Source organism: Limulus polyphemus, unplaced genomic scaffold, assembly GCF_000517525.1.
Source record: "Limulus polyphemus unplaced genomic scaffold, Limulus_polyphemus-2.1.2 Scaffold4854, whole genome shotgun sequence".
In the NCBI taxonomy this organism is placed as follows: Eukaryota; Metazoa; Arthropoda; class Merostomata; order Xiphosura; family Limulidae; genus Limulus; species Limulus polyphemus.
Genome location: NW_013670464.1, coordinates 16,866 through 26,305, shown reverse-complemented (window position 1 = coordinate 26,305; position 9,440 = coordinate 16,866).

Below are 9,440 nucleotides of genomic sequence, written 5' to 3'. Positions count from 1 at the left end.
ATAACTATCATAATGCCAGTTCTTAGAACTTCGTTTCTCCGCGGTGGGCACAGCAGATTACTCAATGTAACTTTGCACTAAAACACAAACAAACAAATAACGTTCATATAGTTTTAAAATAAGGTTTGTTAGTAGTGAAATTCTTCAAAGCAAACCGCTCTAGCTTGTCAGTAGAAGCTTAAAGTCGAATGAAACCATTGCCTGTGAGCGTTTCTGTCTTTGATATATCAGAATTACAATCTCAAGCTATGATAACTCTACTCTTCACACAGAAGAGACCGAGTAACTCATGAAAGCTTTTTCTTAAAAGATGGAGAAAATTACGAGAAGAGCCCAAGTATTGTTAGCTTTACTTCAAAAAATAACAAATCACTATGCAATAACCTTCGTATTGGCATCTCCAATAACCTTCGTATCGTATCGGCATCTAAGAAAAATATCTTATTTTTATCAACAGGATATGTGACATATATATGGAAAATATCGACGCCATTACTGTTTTTTTTTGTTTTTTGAATTTCGCGCAAAGCTACACGAGGGCTATCTGCGCTAGCCGTCCCTAATTTAGCAGTGTAAGACTAGAGCTACTCTTGGGCTACTCTTTTACCAACGAATAGTGGAATTAACCGTCACATTATAACGCCTCCACGGCTGAAAGATCGAGCATGTTTGGTGGGACGGGGATGCGAACCCGCGACCCGCAGATTGCGAGTCGGGCGTCCTAACCACCTGGCGATGCCGGGCCCGCCATTACTGAAATATACATTTCTATTATAGCAAAGATATTCGTATTCGATCGGTCAATTATTGTCTAGGTACGAAGATTTTTCAGTTTTGTTTTATATTAACACACTTAGTGACGATGTATTTTTATTGTATCTGAGCTTGACAAAAATAAAGAAATATAAGGTACCTTTATGGGTGTTGCGATTTTAAGCCTAAAGTTGAGTGATAGTCTTATTTGTCTCGTGCAATGCTTTCCCTACTGTACAGGGCCCGTGTATTTCCAGTAGAGAATTATTTGCGATATGTCTCTGATCATCGTGCTTTTGTTCTTAACCTTCACGATTTTCATCCGAAACCTCGTGAACCTGGAGGTTGGAGATTGAATATTTCCTTGTTTACCCATCCCTCTGTGCGTGGGGACCTTCTTTCACTTGTCCAGAATCTTTGCAACAGTGCTGTTATCGACGGCCAATGGTGGATCACCCTCAGGGAGTCATGTTGGTGCTATCTCCATACACAAGGCTTGCATCAGGCCAGCCAGAAACGACACATACTACGTGCCAAACAAGAGGAACTGGCTACCCTTCTTTGTGGTAACACTGAAGATGCTGCTATGGCTAACAATATCGAATGCCTTACGTTTGAACTTGACAACAAGTATTCTGAGTTATTTCGTTCACCTGTTGTCCATTCCAAAGTTTTGTTACTTGATTCAGACACTTTGAATAGGGTTCAGTGGGGCAATATTCGCGCCTCATCACCATCCAACCACATTGACTGCCTCCAGCTACAAGATGGTTCCTTTGTGGGGGAAGTTTCTGATCTTCTTTTCGCTTGTAATTCCCATTTTTAGTCCATCTGATGTTACAACTTCTCTGTGGGATGAAGTTTCACAGTTCGTCCATCATCTTGATGCGGCTTCATCCTCTTAGCTCACTGTACCACTCACTCTTGAGGAATGTCAGTGGGCACTCCATCTCCCCCCAAAAGACAAGTTTCCTGGTCCTGATGGACTCACTGTGGAATTTTATCATTCCATGTGGAATGTCTTCGGGCCTTATTTTGTGACAGTGTCTAGTAGTTTTCTGTAACAAAGCCATCATCCCCTGGATATATTGGAGGGGTTCATTTATTTAATATGTAAGGACTTTAGCAATGCCCAGGTCTTGTCTGCTTATCGACCGATCTCCTTGCTCAATGTGGACTATAAAATTGTTGCTAAAGTTCTAAGTATTTGTTTGGGTGCTGTGTTAGGTACACTTCTCCAACTACTCAAACATGTGGTGTCCCTTGTCGTAGCATCCAGTGCAATCTCATGTTACTGAGGGACATTTTTCACTGTATTGATCAACATAATATTCCCATTATCTTCTTGGCCCTTGATCAGACTAAGGCCTTTAACCATGTTCACCACCACTTCCTATGGTTTCTTCTGAAACATTATGGTTTCCCAGATTTCTTCATCACTTGTGTCTAATCTCTGTATCCCGAGGCTCACAGCAAGATCTTGGAAAATAGCTTTTTTTGACCTCACCATTTTCTGTTTTTCAGGGCATGCGCCAGGGTTGTTATTTGTCTCCTCTTCTATATGTTCTCGTCATTGAGTGTCTCTTGTCATTTGTAACCCATTCTGCTGATGTTCAGGGCATTCCACTATCTGGCCGCAATGGCCTCAGCATAAAATATATTAGCCATGCAGATGATGTCAATTTTTTCTCTTCACCCGCCTTTCTCTACGGAAAGTAATGGACATTTTAACCATGTATTATTTGACCAGTGGTGCACGGTTAAACTACCAAAAGTATCGAGCCCTATGGCTCACTCAGTGGAGGGGGTTGTCTGATGCACCTTACAACCTGCTCTGGCCAAATGAGGATGTGAAGTGTCTGGGTATCTGGTTCCCCCACGTGTCAACAAATTGGCATCATTCCCTATCTCGTGTTGCGCATGCTCCTCAGGCCTACCAGCACTCTACCCCATCGATTTCGTTCCGAGCTTTCATTGTCCTTCAGCGGGTCCTTCTACTTCTTTGGTACCTGGGTGCTATTCATATCCCTCCTTTTGAGGGGGTGTGCAAGTTGAAATGTTAGATTTTTTAATTCCTGTGGAATTACAAAACAGAATTTATCTCACGCCTGATTCTCCAACTTTCCTGTCCCTTGGGTGGATTGGGTGTCCCTTCTATTTCCAACAAGTGCCTTGCTTCACACATTGCCCTTGCTCATAGAAGTTTCTTACAAACTGTACATCCGTGTTTCCTTTTCAGTTTTTATTACTTGGGATTTGGAGTTAGGTACTTTGGTTTGAATATCTCTTTCCACACCTATTTGTTTTGAACCCCCACCCTGGTATGCTACCGTCACCCCTTCGTACTCTTGCACAGTCTGTTCCAGACCTCACCATCCCGACAGCATCAGTATCATCACTCTTTCATGTTCTTTTCCCACTCCCTCCTCCGCAGGTAGTCCAGTGTGCTCCTCATATTGCCTGGTCTGGGGGGTGTGCTCCCCAATACTGTGTGGTCCAGGGTGTGGCAGCGAATCACTTTCGTACATCTCGATCATTCCTTTCACGACCTATGCTGGCAAACTGTCAGCAATGTCTTGCCAGTTCGTGTACCTCTGAAGCCTGTTCCATTTGTCGTACGTCTGTTGAATCTGTTCTACACTTGTTTGTATTGTGTCCCCTATCAACATCTGTTTGGCGGTGGCTGGCACACATCTTCCATGTGACTCGTTTTGTCCCCAACACTGCAATTTATCATGTTCCCTTGCCAGTGCTTCTTCCTTTGTCGTTTCTTTTTCCTACTGTGTCGCCCTCTGCAAGCACCTGCTGTGGATAACTAGCAATCGCTACGTCTATGGGCACTCATCGGATTCGTTCATCAATGTCTTCCATCAAGTTCGGTGTCGCCTTTCTCTTCGTCTTCAGGCATATTTTCTTCGTTTCTCTTCCTCTCAGTTTGATGTACTGTGGGTCTCTCTTCCTCTCAGTTTGATGTACTGTGGGTCTCTCTTCATCTCAGTTTGATGTACTGTGGGTCTCTCTTCCACTCAGTTTGATGTACTGTGGGTCTCTCTTCCTCTCATTTTAATGTGGTGTGGGTCTCTCTTCCTCTCAGTTTGATGTACTGTGGGTCTCTCTTCATCTCAGTTTGATGTGCTGTGGGTCTCTCTTCCTCTCAGTTTGATGTACTGTGGGTCTCTCTTCCTCTCACTTTGATGTGCTGTGGGTCTCTCTTCCTCTCACTTTGATGTACTGTGGGTCTCTCTTCCTCTCAGTTTGATGTACTGTGGGTCTCTCTTCCTCTCAGTTTGATGTGGTGTGGGTCTCTCTTCCTCTCAGTTTGATGTGGTGTGGGTCTCTCTTCCTCTCAGTTTCTGAGAGGAAGAGAGACCCACAGCACATCAAACTGAGAGGAAGAGATACCCACAGTACATCAAAGTGAGAGGAAGAGAGACCCACATCACATCAAAGTAGTTTGATGTGCTGTGGGTCTCTCTTCCTCTCAGTTTGATGTACTGTGGGTCTCTCTTCCTCTCAGTTTGATGTACTGTGGGTCTCTCTTCCTCTCAGTTTGATGTGCTGTGGGTCACTTTGATATGCTGTGGTGTCCCCGCTATTCTCCTTTATTCCAGCTTCTACAGGGTTCTGTTCATCTGTCATTTTAATGTTTCTATTTTCAGGTTGTTATGTTTTCTATATTATTTATGCTATTTTTTTTTTCTTTTGACAACATACCTGTTCTAATCTCATATGTACATTTAATGTTTTGTAATTCTTTTTGTGTGCATAACTTTGTTGCCGTGATGTATTTGTAGCTTTTTTCAATATTGTCATACTTCATGGCGTCCAGATGTGTCGCCCAATTTCCCTTTGACCAGTGATTGTATCAATTTAATATTTTAATGTATTGTTGTATACTATTGTAATATTAATATTGAGCTTTGTATTGATTTACTGAGCTCTTAATTAATAACTGCTGTGTCATTTGATTGTAATTTTCCTATTTTGTAATACGTTGTACCTCTGTCTTTTTGTGATTGTTTATTTTGTCATTAAAATTGTATCATACTTCATGGCCTGAGATCTGTATGATGTTCTCCCCATTAATCGATATGACTAGTATGCGGTGGAGTTGGTTATATGAACATGGAATGAGTTGGAGTGAAGTTGGAAGGCGTGTGTTCTGTAAATGTCCCCCTTAACGTTGGTCCAGCTTTCCGGGGTACTTGTACTGACTTAGAGGAACCATTCCCGCTTCACTGGTCCCCAATGTAATACAAAATTAGAAAATGCATACGATATTAACAATACACGTTACTACTGAATTATAAAAATAAATGTTCACTTACCAATTTATGTGATATTAACAATACACGTTACTACTGAATTATAAAAATAAATGTTCACTTTCCAATTTATATGATATTAACAATACACGTTACTACTGAATTATAAAAATAAATGTTCACTTACCAATTTATATGATATTAACAATACATTGAATTCCTGTCAGTTGCATGAATTCAGGTTTGAATAAAAACATTTAAACTGAATAGTGTTATACAATCTTGCAGTGACTAATAACCATAAGCTTGTAAGATTGACTCAGAACTTACTGGCTACGTATATAGGGTTTTTGTTAGTTTTTATTCATCCCTATCTTGTTTCTGTAATTTTTGGCATTGCCATCCCTACATCATACTTAATTTTACAAAAACATTTTTATTGGTTATTTTCCCTCTCTAAAAAAAAACTGAACAATTTCATTGAAATAGGTTCATAAGTGAACATTTATTTTTATAATTCAGTAGTAACACATTTAGTTGTAGATAAAAGTTATTCTTGGAAAGATCTGATTACTTATGTAGTGATTTTTGTATCGTTTTGTGTATTCATTCCTACCTTGTTTCTGTATTTTTTTGGTATCCATTGCCATTCCTACATCATACTTAATTTTTGCAATTTTGTAATTAATTTTGGATGTTGGGATTTTAATTTTTTTTTACTTAATTTTTGCAATTTTGTAATTGCTTTTGGATGTTGGGATTTTAAATTTTTTTACCAGTTTTGAGGCAATGTTTCGTGCGATAAAAAAATAAATCCCCGCACTTTAATCTGTGGGTACGTTATAAGAGTGACAGCCATCCCTTTGAGTCGACGATGGATGGTATGGTGCTGCTTAATGACTACTTTCCTTTAATCAGTAGCTCAAAATTAGAGATGGCAGTAGGTGGCCTTAATAGCTTAGCTCTAAATACGAGTATACAGGCAAGTTACAGGCCGAAACGTTGTTTCTAGTGTTTTCATAAGTTATTGAGTTTGTTCGTTTGTGTCTTGAATTTTGCATCAAGCTATTCGAGTGCTATCTGAGCTAGCCGTCCCTAAGATAGAAGTTGACAGACTAGAGGAAAGGCAGCTAGTTAACACCACCCAACTCTTGGGCTTACCCACGAAAAGTAAGGTAGGCCGTCACATTTTAATGAATGCTCTCACGACTGAAAGGGCGAGCACGTTCAGTGACGGGATTTGATCCCGCAATCCGCAAGTTGCAATTCAAGCTCCCTAACCACCTGGTCATATCAGACCAGATGAAACAAATACTACAAAATTTTCCTGAAAAAATCAAGTTATGACTGCCTTTCGTTCTTGACATTCAGCTAGAACCATACAAGTGAGTTGTTTTTAAGACATCATTAACATAGATCAATTAAATGTTAAAATATTATTATTATTGGAGACGATAAGAGGTAATCATAACACGGTCCTATTAGAGATATACTCGTTTGTGAGATTTCGTGCTACCTTTTCCTCTGAGCACTAGAAGGTTTGTATAAATTAACACAGAGCTCGACAAGTCCACAAAAGCATCATAGTGAACGTGATCAAATTTAAGTAATTAAAAAGCTGAGCAATGTAACGACTACTTTGATATAAAGAAATGATAAAACTTTTTCAGCATGTTGCATATCATCCTTCTTCAATTCTTGGAAACCACGTATTTCAGAATGTGTTAGGTGATCATAAGGTGTGTGTAACAACTATTTGTATATTAGTGCAATATATGCTGTCAGTCTCCATAACCTATGCTATAAACGGTATTTGTCTCTAACCTGTTTACTCAAGATGAAAATATTCCAATTTTCCGACTTATGATCATCATTTAATGTTCAGGGGGTTTTGGGGTCTACCCCAGATGTATCTTAAAACCCCTCACTTTATAAGTTTTCTCTGAGTCGGTTAATGATGTACAAACACGATATCTCGCCCCCCCCCCGGGCATATGAAACCAACGAAGTAAATGTCGCTCCTGGAGTGGGTGCTTTTGCTAGTTACAATAAATTCGGTATGGCCACGTTAAATAAGATTTAGAATATCATAAGTTCGTATGCTACGTAATCAAAAACCTGAACAATGGTCGACCTTTACCTTGCTCACAGTAGGGTTCAAACTCCAGAATTTTAGCATTATAAACTCTCAAGCTTACGACCTCTGAGCCACCAGAGGGAGGGGGTATTTCACAACCGAAGTACATAGTCTTAACTAAATAGTTAGTTAAAGTGTTTGGTTAGATCAATCCAAGCTTCAAATAAGTTAGTTGTTCAAATTCGATGACGAGGAACCCACTTTGAGACTAATAATGGCTGGAGACGGCTTAAATGGGTAATGAAGAAAAACTTTAATATAAGTTTAACATTTTGTTGTTACAGATTTGTTTAGCATTCTAAGATATAACTGTAGCCAATCATTTTTTTTTTTCATTTTACCCACTTTCACATGTTAAACAATGCTCCTATTCTTTAGACCCAGACTAAAGCTAGTTTTAGTTGTTGCAAATAATGTTACAGACTTTCGAGAACAACACTCGAAAATTAGAATTTCCAAATATAATTAAAAATACACAAAAAAAAACGAACGAACATAGCAGCTGTATATTGTTCAAGCATAGGATGCAAACACTCTGTACTGTGTAGATAATTGGATATCTTTACAGAGGCAGAATAAGTAAATTAAGCTAAACGCAGGAATAGTAATATTCTTAGTTCACCTTTTTTTTTATTTCAATGGAGTTTTGTTGTTGTTTGAATATATACACATACTTAGGAAAATAATATAGCCTGAGCTCGTCTGATTTCTGTTCTTTATAGAAGTTATCCCTGCTACAGTTATATATATATTGCATGATCTCAATAGAGTGAGAGACGACAACAGATAAAAAGAATAAAGATAGTAGTTTAAAAAGATCTTACGACAATGGAGCCTTATACATACGAGATAAACCGTAAGCATTAACATTAAACCCTCATTCAAGTTTACTTTAATCAGTGCTGAAGAATTTTACGTGTCGTTTTGTATGAGATCACTTAAATATTTATTCGTTGTTCTCTGATGAATATTCTAGTTATTTGTTGTGTTATTATAAATACTTCATATATATGTCAAAACGCATTTTCTAGAGTTAAACCGGTATTTTACTGCATAGAGCCTGAAGTCTTGTCACCTAATTATACAAATGTTAGCTATGTGTTATTAAATTTTAAGATAATTCTTTGTTTTTTTTTCGTTTTCAAGCTTCTGAATCTTCAAGTAATTTTTTTTCAATTTTTTACGATATTTACTTATAATCACAAAGTCGACAAATCGATAATCATTGTCATACAGATTGCTCGAAAAGTAACGGAAAAGAAAAAGTCTTATAATATAAGTAACAATGTCAACGTTTACTTATAATACAAGTAACAATGTCAACATTTACTTATAATATAAGTAACAATGTCAACGTTTACTTATAATACAAGTAACAATGTCAATATTTACTTATAATACAAGTAACAATGTCAACATTTATTTATAATACAAGTAACAATGTCAATATTTACTTATAATACAAGTAACAATGTCAACATTTACTTATAATACAAGTAACAATGTCAAAATTACTTATAATACGAGTAACAATGTCAATATTTACTTATAATACAAGTAACAATGTCAATATTTACTTATAATACAAGTAACAATGTCAAAATTACTTATAATACAAGTAACAGTGTCAAAATTACTTATAATACAAGTAAAAATGTCAATATTTACTTATAATACGAGTAACAATGTCAACATTTACTTATAATACGAGTAACAATGTCAACATTTACTTATAGTACAAGTAACAATGTCAATATTTACTTATAATACAAGTCACAATGTCAATATTACTTATAATACAAGTAACAATGTCAACATTTACTTATAATACAAGTAACAATGTCAATATTTACTTATAATACAAGTAACAATGTCAAAGTTACTTATAATACGAGTAACAACGTCAACACTTAAAGTGATGAGTTTTCTTAATTTATCTAAGCATTATTTTGAATTGTTGAGGATAACGTGGAAGTGGCTTGTGGTCTTTTGAAATGTGACATTCCTTCTTTAAGTTATGTGAAAACTCACTCTGGTCGGAATGTACTCAGGTCTCAAAGATATTGTACTCTGTGACCTTTTTCTTGTATCATAAATGAAATTAATAGTTTGCATTTCTTAATAATCTTCTATCATACACCAGTAAATAGTTAAGCGAGAACAAAAATGACATTCGAATGTCGCCACGTGTTCTTATATATATTTTACAAAGAATTGTTTGCTAAAGAAATTCGTTAGAAGTATTGGTTAGAGTTTAATATATCCAGTTTTATTATCTTTTATAT